The following is an 11,447-nucleotide window of genomic DNA, read 5'->3' on the forward strand; positions in this document are numbered from 1 at the left end:
TGTCTTTGAGAAAAAGAATATTGGAAGAAAGCAAGTTTGTTTTCTTCCCTTCAGAAAGGTGACTGTGATTAGAAATGCCTGCGTGAACAGAGGTAAAAGGGTGTCCATATTAAACCTCATTTCTTCATTATCCTTCCACCCAGTAACCAATTGTCCTCATTTCTTTTTACCAACCCCATCTCAAGTCTCAAAATTCTCTGCCATTCAATCCCCAAACCATTTTAAAATCACCTCTTAGACCTCTCATTCTTCCCTGTATAGAAACCTCCTCAATATGCGGCCTTGCAGCCAGATACTGCCTTGGCAGGTTCTGTAGTCCTCTTGTGTGTACCCATGCCTACTTTTTCTCCTGTTCTATAAGCTGAACACAAGTTGCACATACATCAAAACAAAACTCAGAAAAAAAAAAAAAAAAAAAAAAAAGAGATAGCAACAGGAACATGTGCAGAATAAAATATATGTGCTGTAGCTCAGTGTTGTGAAAAATGACTTCCTACTCACGGGGCTCAACTCTGAGTTCAACATCTGCTAGGCTACTTAGCTCTTTAGTTGACACTGCATCATTGCTTTACCAAAAAGAATATCTTATCATAAAAACAGGGTTATCTTACAGTGATAATTGCTCAATATTTCTACCTCCTTTCTGGCAGTCTGCAGCCTAGGCACTTTTGAATTAGAGGTTATGTCTGTATCTTCCTGTTTAATCACCCCTTGTGAACTTCCATTAATTTGTTTATTTATATTTTGAAGCTTTTTGGTATTTTGATTTCTACAGCATGTGGGAGGATGGAGTACCTCAGTTTTTCTAAGCAAGAAAACCACTTTGGTAAGAAGTACAAGCTTGATTTCCATCACGACACTAGAAATGGGACTGCAATTAATGTGTAAGGGAAACCAAGTTCAGCTTTACCAATTTGTGGTCCCAGCTGTACTTTGTGAAATCAGACTCATAGGATATAGAGGTAGTAAGTACCAAACTCCTGAAAGACCCAGGTCACAACCTATTATTAAAAGAAAATCACCCCACGGCTTAGCAATATGCTGTCTCCCAGCTACACTCAGCTGACTCCAAAAGCCAGTTGTTAAAGGATAGGAAATACTTTTCCCAAAAATAGTGAGATTGGGAAAAGGAAGTATCCACTCAATGCATGGCTCAAAAAATTTATTTTCTGGTGCGGTAACACAATCATGCAGCTACATAGTTGCCTCTTAAATGGTGGTTAAAAAGTGGCTTTTTTCAATCACTTGGAAAATATAACCACCTTATCAAGCACTGGTGAAGCTAATAAAAAGGGAGGAGTGGGTTGTTCTGGAATTCCTCAAAAGTCTCTTCAAATATTTGTGTTATTGCATTTCAGCTGGATTCTTTTTAAAGTTCTCTCCTTGACTGCCCAGAGCATTTCTGTTCTCTAGTCCCTCAAATAATGGTTCGGATAGAAACTCAGTTCTTAGAAGTCTTTTTTCTTCTTTTCCGAGGGAAAATGTGAAGACAAACAACTGCCTGGGATAAGCTGTTTCTTATCTTCATCTTGTAAAACTCCTCCAGGAAAGCTAATTACAACATGTAAGACAGGGCAAAGAAGCACCAGAAAAGGAAAGGAAAAAGAGGCCTTGAAACCCACAAGCAGTCAAAGGAAAGTCCTGGCCTTTATAGTTCCCGTCAACAGCAGCCTGGAAAAGGTTGTAGAGTGAAATCTCTGGCTCTGTGATTCATTACTTCAAGGGGAGGTTTAACATAACACAAGTGGCTGAGCAGTCCCAGCATTTCTGTGCCTGGGACAGAGCTGCTTGGTCTTGTGGCAGCTGGACAGTGCTCCAGGATCACAATCTTTCCCAGGCAGCAGACCTGAGCTTTATATACCTAGACTTTTCTGAAAAAAAAAAAAAAAAAAAAAAAAAAAAAAAACAACAACAAAAAAAACTATCAACAAAAAACAAAACCCAACCAACCAACCAACCAACCAAAACAAAACAACAACAACAACAACAAACAAGCAAAAGGAAAAAAAAAACCCAACAACAACTAACCTATCATCCTGCCCTCCGCCCCCGCCCCCCCCCAAAACAAAACAAAACAAAACAAACAAAAAACCCCACCCAACCAACAACAAACCAAACCAAAACAGTCCAATCCCCACTGACAGGATTGCAGCCTCCCTGCTGCACCTACACTCTGGCATGACTCTCAGAACTGGGGTCATGTGGCAGCAGTTGGGAATCATGACATTCAGGGCCAGCAGAGGGCTACTAATAAGATAAAATGAGGGTTTATTGCAAGTGTTGTCAGCAATAGGGTGGTAACAGCAATACATGTTTGTGGATCTTCCTCCAGGGTATTTTTTTCTGGTATAAGTAGCTTTGTGTTGTTTCCTAGCACACAATTAGGTGAAGTGCAGTTTGCATTATGGTGTTGCTTTCATCCGCATCTTTGAAACCTCAGTGGGTGTGGTATATTTCTACCAGGAGATAAAGGGTGGTGATTTTTGAAAAACATCTTGCTGTGAGGGTAACTCTGGAAACAATCGCCCTGAATCATACTTCGGTGCTTGAGAGGTCTCAGCATTGGGGTCGACACCAGGGAGAGCAGAGGGTAGAATTCAATGTACAGATTCCCAGGGGAAATAAATCAAAATCTTTCCCTTGTATCACAAGAATTCCACACCCCCCACCCCCCCCCCCCACCCCGATTTGAAGAATGTTCATTTTAAAACAAGAAAAAACATTTTCCCTTTTACTTACATGTGAGGATCCTAGTCCCAGGTTTTCCCTTTCTCCTCCAAGTGCTGCTGATGAGCCAGACAGCTGAAGCAGGAGGTGTGAGCTCCAGCAAACCATTCATATTGTGGTGCTACTGTTTTCCTTCTTGTATGAAAAGACCATAGCAATTCTTACCTAGCTTACAGTACATTGAGAGGCTTATTATTTTCCAAGGACTGATGATCTTGGTCACTGAAATCAGCAACAAGCACTTTTTTTGTGCTTTTTTGTTTGTTTTGGTGTTGTTGTTGTTGTTGTTTTCCTTTATTCAAGCCAGTTCAAGTTCCTGCAGCACTTTGTAGCCCTCTTTTACTTTTCACCTTTAAAATTTTAAAGTCATCATTTAGGCCATAATTTTTAGTCTTCTCTTCAGCTCCTACTCAGTGTGAATGTGCAGTCCCCTCCAGTTCCACAAACTCTGTACCTTGTCCATTTAGTCCCACTGTGGAGCTTGTCAGATTGCTTTGAGAAACACCCAGGCTCAGCGATGGTGCACCACAGCCCCTTCCTTAGCCCAGCAGTAACATCCGCAAAGAATTCCCCTCTGCTAGTGAGCCATGGTGACCTCCCCTTCCTGAACCATGCTGGCTATTTTCTGTTAATCTGCTCTTTTCCAAATGTTCTCCTTTTTGACTCTTAAAAGAGTTTCAAAGGCTTTTGCTCACAACTCATGTCAAACTGACTAGTGTGTAGTTTCCTACTATGTCTCTATAGGTTCACTTTTAAAGTTATGCCATTATGTATTAGTCATCCTTTTTCCTCAGAGACCTGTTCTGAACTCGGTAAACTTATGAAAACATGTACCAAAGTCTCTCCAGTTCCTACTGTTATTCCATTCAGTATTCTCTGATGGCTGCAGCACCAGCATTCCAAAACCTGGTCCTGTGGAAGATCCCCAAGTGTATGTCTCCTTGTGTTACAGCCCTGGAGTTCAAAGAGTGCATCTAGAGGTGCCAGAGGAGATATTCTGGCTTTCCACAACTGTTAGTGACCCCAAAGACTGTCCAGAGAGGCTTTGAAATACAGTTTCTGGTATTATGAACACAGCAGCCTCCAGAGAGGTGCTGAAAATTTACTCTAAGTTTCTTCAACTATATCACAAGGCAATAGCTAAATATCAAATCCTTAGGAGGACTCTAGCATTGCTGTTTCTATCCAAATAATTAATTTACTATCTCCTCTTGTAATTATTTACATCCATGACAATTTGAATTCTGCCCTTTGGAGATACAAAAGGAAGAAAAAAAATCATTGTCACCCGAGATCTTTGTCAGGTTGTTTGATTTCTCTACTTCTGTACTTTTGTATAGCCTGTTCCCATATTCACTATATATTTCCTGAGTTTTTTACATGTGGTTTTGGAGTAATCACCATTCCTATATTATGCTTTATGTTATTGAGATGTTCTCTTTCCTTCATTCAAATGGACTTGCCAAATGGGATTCCCATATCAATGTTGTTTCCTATCTCAGTATTTAAACTTCTGCTTTTACAAATAAATATTATATTCTACAAGGTATCTTCCCCTGGTATTTTCAAATAAAAATTAATTTAATAGATGAACCTATGAAGCAATAAGGGAATATAAATACAATTGTAAAATATATAGTAATGTACGAGATTTGAAAATATACATTTTAAATTTGGGATCTATGGGAGAAAGGAAGAAAAGCAGAAAGTCCTAATACCAAGACTGATAATGAAAAGTTACTTTGAAGGTGAGATTTTTACTGAAGGATTAGCAAGAATGCATACTGGATGTTTAAGGGAACTAATTTTCCATCTATGCTGCAATAACTTCTTTTCATTGCTTAGCACAGACAAAAACTATCTTGACATAATTCCTTATAGTTCCCCAGGACTTCAAAAAGGCCAATATTTTCCAGACTAGCATAGTATTGAGTGTCCTGCATCTGCCTTCATGGAAGTTGGTGGATGTTTATGTGTTTTACATGTAACCTGTCCCAACAGCACTTTTAGAGGAATATAATTCGAAATTATTTCTGCTCTGTCACTCTGTTTATCTTTTACTAAGCCAGCAGTGATTGCATGGTCTTTGAGGACTTTCTCTATTTTTGGATACGTTTCTGTACTGCTGGTAGTTGGGGAAGGCAGGATGTTTGTCTTTTTTTGCTTCTGTTTTTGGTAAAAGTCAGTTTGAGTTCAAGGCCAGATGGAACATGTTCTTGGAAGAAAAACCAGTGAAGATTATTAAATACACAAGCACCATATCCTAATCAAGAACTCCCAAAGTGAAAATAGTTGAAGAGTGGAACATTACTAATGCAAAATTTCAAACATGCCTGTCTTTCTTTGTCTTCTTTAGGTATCCATGTGGCTACCCTGGTTGGAGAAAGCATGATGTGTTCAATGGCCTATTGCTGTGATGCGTTATGCCTTACTGTCATTTCTTTTAATGCAAATTTTATTTTGACAACACAAAATGGATTTGTGTTTACCTGGTTACTGCTCCCCCACAAGGAGAGCAATTCAAGAACTTGGCTACACTATAAATGTCTCCAGAGACATTTAGGACATTTCTACAGGACTGTAAAATGTAATGAAAATCTTCCTTTAAAAGTCAGAGCCAAAGAAGATGATCTACGAGAGACTTATGCCCTTCTGGAGAGGTGGTAAGAGGCCAGGTGGGTGACCCTCAGGTGCTGCTGCTGATGTTTCTGCTCAGACACTCAGATCTCACCTAAAACTTTGCAGTGTAGTCAAGAAAAATATGTACCCTAAAAGGTAAGATTTATCCAGGGTGTCTTAGATGTGCACCTCCAGATGGAGTAACTCACACAGATCATATGTCTGCCTCTTGATGTTAGAGGGATTATAGGGCTCCTGGATAACTACCTAGAGATGCAAAGTTTTGAGACCGAAATGCCATGCACCATTTCTTTTGGCTCCTATCTTCTATCAGGGTTGACCCTGTTAAGAAAAGAAACATGCATCTGACTCTCAGGCTGGATTTATATGTTGTCTCCCTGACACAGCAATCCCAGCTGGTCACTGTAACCCCAGCTGGCCAGATATGTGACCACTCCTTCCCGTTAAAATGTGTAGGTGTGAAATCCCTCCAGGTAGCATCAGTCAACAGAGAATATTTGGGCAGCATATATTTTCAATATACTCACTGAACCTTTCCCAAAAACATTGAATCGGAAATCTGCTCTAGGTTCCTGCTTGCAATGATATATGCATCTGTTTATTAAGTTGACTTCTTCATTGTCAGTCTCTTCTTTCCCTATATATATACACATATATAATTCCCTATATATATATATGCATACATACATACATATATATACACATTCATATGTACATACATACATTTTATATATATATATATATACAAACATTCTGAAGAGATTTTTTCATTCTTATTTTCAGCAGCTGGAGACAAACAATAGAATGGAGACCTTAAAGGACTTTTAATGCACTGCATGCTACCTGCAGCTACATCCTCAATAAAAGTGAGATCTGCTTCTGGATTGTATCCTTATGTGGAGTTCCAGTTTCCAAATCCTCCTTTCAGAGACTCCTTGAACCTGGGATGGTCACATTTTTTGCTGCTAACTCTTCCAGATTCACCATCTGGCACTTCTCAGTGCTGAAGAGTCAAGATAGTTGTCAGCAGCAATGCAAATCATTGTTGTTTTGTTAAACTAACCTATAGTACATTCCCTCCTTTTTTTTTTTTACCTTTTCTCTTGCTTCCAGAGGATATAAATAATAATGTTTAAAAATGAATAAACACACATGCAAAGACATATAATATCTCAGTCACATTCCAAAGTCTTTGCTCAGGTTTTTCGTTTGTTTACAATGCCAGTAAAACTCCAACTGAGGTGAATATGATTTTGATAGATTAAAAATTGAGTAAAATTTGCAAAATAAATTTGGCAAAAATTTGCAACAGAAGCATTGGCAATCCAACCCAGAATGCTGATTAAAAGGAAAGCTGATCTGCCATTTGTGGCTTGGAAAAAAAAGTCTATTTTGAGGACTTGGCTTTTTTCCTCCTGTCATCATATGCTTTCTCAGTAACAGCATAATCATTAGCACTTATGGATAAAGTTCTGAAAAATCTTGTCACACCCGCTACCTTTCACAACGACAATGAGAAATACACCTCTGGCAAACTAGTAAGTTCTCTAGCATAAGACAGATAGGGATGGGCATCTTTGGTTTCAGTCACTTTGGTCAGTGAGTGGGCTGGTTCATTCATTGGTTTGGTTAAACAGCAGCCATTCCAAATACCATGTTTGCAAACTCTCTTGCAAAACCCAAGGTTCTTCAGGAAAAGCTGTTGAGGTCAGGCTTATAGTGGAGGTTGTATTTAGCACCTGTGGGTTCCTGCTGACTGTGACACTGTGAATTAGCTTAATGAGGCACTGCAGAGTGCTGAAGCTGCCACCCTTTGTCCCCTGGGACTGTCACTGTGCAAAGTTTTATCTTCTTCTTGTTTTCTCAGATACAAATCTTTGTTAATTATTAGCCGAGATATTTTTAAAAAATTAAATAACAAAACATAATCTTGGAGAAGTGAGCACTGCCACAGAAGCAGTTAAGGATCTGTCTGGAGATCTTTGAAATTTCCTGTTAGTGGGATTTCCACGCTGATACAATCTAACACTTTTTGAGGACTCTGTACTTCTGTTCTGCTAGGATATCACAATTATCAATCTTTTGATTATAATATTCATGATAGTCAAGTAGACCAGAATGAACATTAAAATGTAATTTAATTTAACCATTTCCAGTTTCATATTTCCATAGCTGCTGATACAATATCCTGGTGCAGCATATCCTCTCATTATCTCTCCATTTTGCCTTCACATACTGCTCTCTGCATAGTTTTACCTTTTCCACTTTTTTCAGACCCGTAGGTCTCATTCTGACTTAAGGTCTACCACTATAAATTCGAAGTACTGCTATTTTTTTGCCATTACATGTTTGCACTGATACAGATTACAGCAGCCTCTGATCCTTGGCATGGCTTATATTCTTCTTTTCTGTTATGATCTCGCTGTGCCCTGATCACTGCAGCTGATCACTGCAGCTCACTCCTGCCAGATCCTTGGGCTCCTCCACCCAAATCATCCTCAGATGACATTCCTCCTAACAAAAGGTATATGCTGCAGACTGCCTTCCTCCTACACCTCCACCCCATTTCTCCTTATCCCTCAAAAGGGAAACTTCGAGAAGGAATACAGTGTAAACCAGGGGAGACACAGGGAGGAGGAGAGAGCCTGAGATTCAACAGCTCCAAACTAATCTGTCAACAAAATCTCATTACAGTTATACAAGGTAAGTCTGTCATTATAGTACCAAGGCAAGCCCATCCTTGTCCCATGTTGCTTTGCTACCAGAACATTTTTCCCCTGATTCTACCACCTCCTTCCTTATACTGAAAGGTCACAGCCCTTCCCTGTCCACTTGGGGAGAGGTAGAGAGCCAGAGAGGCCCAGAATCCCCATACCTCACTAGTGGGTTTGTGGTTCTAGACAGAGGAGAGGACTGAAATGAGTTAATGTGGCTGTTTTTAGAGCTGAGTATGCTGCACATTGCTGCTTTCAGCTTTTGTTCATGCAGCTCTTACTGCTGAGTAATACCTCAGTTTTGTATCACTGTGACTACAGATTTAGCAGCTGCCTTTGCAGCTCAGACTGCAAGATACAGACTGACTGACAACCAGTAAGGAGAGGATCCAGCTTCTTTTCAGTAGCATAATATCTTTGGCACCAAATGTATTTTCTCTTTCACATTGTCACAAATCATATTCAAAATGAGTGCCAGGCTTTGTGAAAGAAAAAGTTTTCTGTTTTGCACCAGAAGATCCTGGATCTAACAGAAAAGCTTTCCCAGCCTGCAAGGAGCCCTGATGATTGCCTTGTGGTGCCAAAAGAGAAAGTGTAAACCTGACGAGCTAAGGGGTTTCTCCCTTTGTCTTCAAGTCACACTGACTCTCTGATATCTGATACTGGATTTTTCCACTTAGCAAAACCTATGGGTAGCAGAGAACAAGCACTTTTAAACATGGTATATTTTTCTCATTGAATTAAAAATTTTAAAAAAGAACATATTTCAAACACTGAACAATTTTTGAAATTGCTTATCATGTTTACAAGCCAAAGGACCTTTGTAGAGGGAGTCAAGAAAATGATGAGTTTTGTGTTGAGTGTTCAAAACCTCCTAAAGAGACGACACATGTCTTGATCCTGATTGAATATAAGAATTTATTAAACTTTAATTTCTTGGGTTGTGATGCATCCATGAAGGCACTATTCAGTTGAAGGTTTATGAATTTGGTTTATGGAAGGGCTAATGCTTTTCGAATCTTACATTACCTAACGGTAAAAGCTAATCCAGAATGTTGCTGAATGTCTGAAGCCACAAGTAAAGTTGTTTTTATGTCTGACCCTTCTGGGAAGGTAGACTGTCTTTTTTTTTTTTTTTTTTTTTAGACTAAACCAGATTAAAAAACCTGCTTTTACATATGAGATTTGGACAGACATTTTTCAGTTTTCTTTTACTGCTGTTGTCTTAGGTTGCATATAGATCTAAAAAAATCTCCAAACCAAATCAAAAAACTAGCAACTCTGAATCCTGCAATACAAACAAAAGGGCCTAAAGGATGCAGAGAAACATATTGTGATTTATTCTTCCCTTTAATTTATAATTTATAATTATGGCATTGTTACTGTTTCAACTATGAAGATACTGCATTAATTTATTTTAAGAAGATTGCCACGTGAGATGTATGTGTATCCATATAAATACTATTTGACTTCAAATGCAAGGGTATGGAAAAGCTAAGATGCCACTGAGATAAGACATCAGTGCTGTACCTGGAAGAAACTTCTGCAGACCAAACTTGGCCCAGTTTCCAGTTTTATTGAAACCAGATGCCTTTGCAGCATTTAGCTCCAAAATCTGTGGTGCTTTGTCCAATCCATAACCGCTGGGAACTACTATCACCCAAGATACACCATGGGAAAGTGTCCCAGGGACTACTACCACAGTGGTGCAGAAATGATGGGCTCGGTGCAAAGGTCTTGTTTTTGTGTAATTTGTTAAGAGCATTTAACTCCATGGGAGATTTCTAGGGAGGAGATAGCGACTGTAGACTCTCTGGATGTTTGAGGATGTGTCTGGACAGATGTTTGGAGGCAAATTAGCATGAAACTCTTTGCAGTCCTCTTAAGACACCTTGCAAGACCAAGGGCTGAAGCTACACAGGGCTTAGGAGGAATCCCTGTGTCAGCAGAGCCTCCCTCCCACCTCCGCAAAGGGTATCCCAGGGCAGGGGAAGGCACTGGCCTGACTTGGCTTCTCTCAGCTGCCATATGGTACCTCAACGACTGTGTCCAGCTGCCACAAATTAAGGCTGTCCCTCGGCCTCAGACTGCTGGAGGCTACCCTGGAATTGGGCAGGGAATCAAAGCAGCACATCCGACTGACGCCCCAACTGTACTCTGCCATGGCAACTGCCGAGGTCTCTGTATTTAGCTTGGGACGTGTGTATTTGTATGCAATAGAGCTGTCCAATCCAGCAGTACTTTCAAGGCTGAAAGAAATGTTTCTTAACATTTTTTTTACCCCTCTTAATCTGTTCCAATTTTACATCCCCACCGGTCTCCAGAAAAAGGTAACTTCACTTACCACAGAAAGCTGTCCTTGAGGTCTGCTGGTCAACCAATGGAAATTTTAACAGGACAGTTTTCTCTCATGGGATTTCATTTGGGATTTCCCTCTCAGGATTTGGCCTTTTTTTTTTTTTTTTTTTTTTTTTTTTTTTTTTTTTTTTGGGGTGTGTGTGTGTCTGTGTGGGGGTTTTTTTCCTGGTTTGGGGTTTTTTTCACCTTGTGAGTAATAGCACAACTACTCATAGGTTTCACATGAGAGAAATCTGCTGTGTAATGTCCTTGTTTTGAAGGTACAAGGAATGAGATAATTGGTATGTAGGTTGCAGTGGTTGGCCTGTCTGTGAGATTGAATGGATCCTACACCTGAATATTTCAGTCACAAAATTGAACATATTATGATTTTCAGCATTCTGACTATATTCATGCATACTTGTACATCTAAAACACCTCATTCACCCCCTTCCCTGAAAAAAAAAGAAAAAGAAAGCCCAATATATTTTACCCTTTTCCTATCCAATGCTATAACACTAAAGTGAATTTCACCCCTATTGGTCAAAATTTCCATTTCTAAAAGTGCTTCTTTATCTTGTTATTTGTTCTGCTTCCCTGGGCTGAGTTGCTCTGAGGGAGGGAAAAAAATCCTCTTTATGGGTTACATTACTTATGCAGCAGGCATGAAACTGCAAACACCTGGTAGAGTTTCTCTTGTGTGAGCTGCAGCCTACCTCAGAGTACTTTGCAAACATCTGAAACTCATTCTGTGGACCTCAAAGGCCCTCTCCATCACTGATTGAATATTTTTATGAGATTCATTATGGAACAGCTGTGATTGATACCAGTGATCACACAATAGAGGCTATTAATGTTTGAGATGTGGTCACTGTCATCCAGAAGAATAATTATTAAATTAAGGTAAGTACAACATGTATCCCAATTCCACACGCATTACGCCTGTTTTTGGCAGGGAACATCTGGATGAGGTGATGCTTGCTGTAGGCATGGGGATGGTTGGAGTATTGGCTCACAAGGATGTTAATT

General features: G+C 39.6%; 1 long non-coding RNA gene across 1 annotated transcript; it reads right to left on the minus strand.

Annotated features, from left to right (window-relative positions):
- Positions 1-10,596: 10,596 nt before the first annotated feature.
- On the minus strand, positions 10,597-11,172 carry LOC136366974 (uncharacterized). Its single transcript, XR_010744621.1, has 3 exons — positions 11,135-11,172; positions 10,912-11,030; positions 10,597-10,747 (listed from the first exon to the last, which is right to left on the minus strand). It is a non-coding gene; the product is annotated as an uncharacterized lncRNA (long non-coding RNA).
- Positions 11,173-11,447: the final 275 nt, after the last annotated feature.

This window comes from Sylvia atricapilla, chromosome 1 (assembly GCF_009819655.1).
Source record: "Sylvia atricapilla isolate bSylAtr1 chromosome 1, bSylAtr1.pri, whole genome shotgun sequence".
In the NCBI taxonomy this organism is placed as follows: domain Eukaryota; kingdom Metazoa; phylum Chordata; class Aves; order Passeriformes; family Sylviidae; genus Sylvia; species Sylvia atricapilla.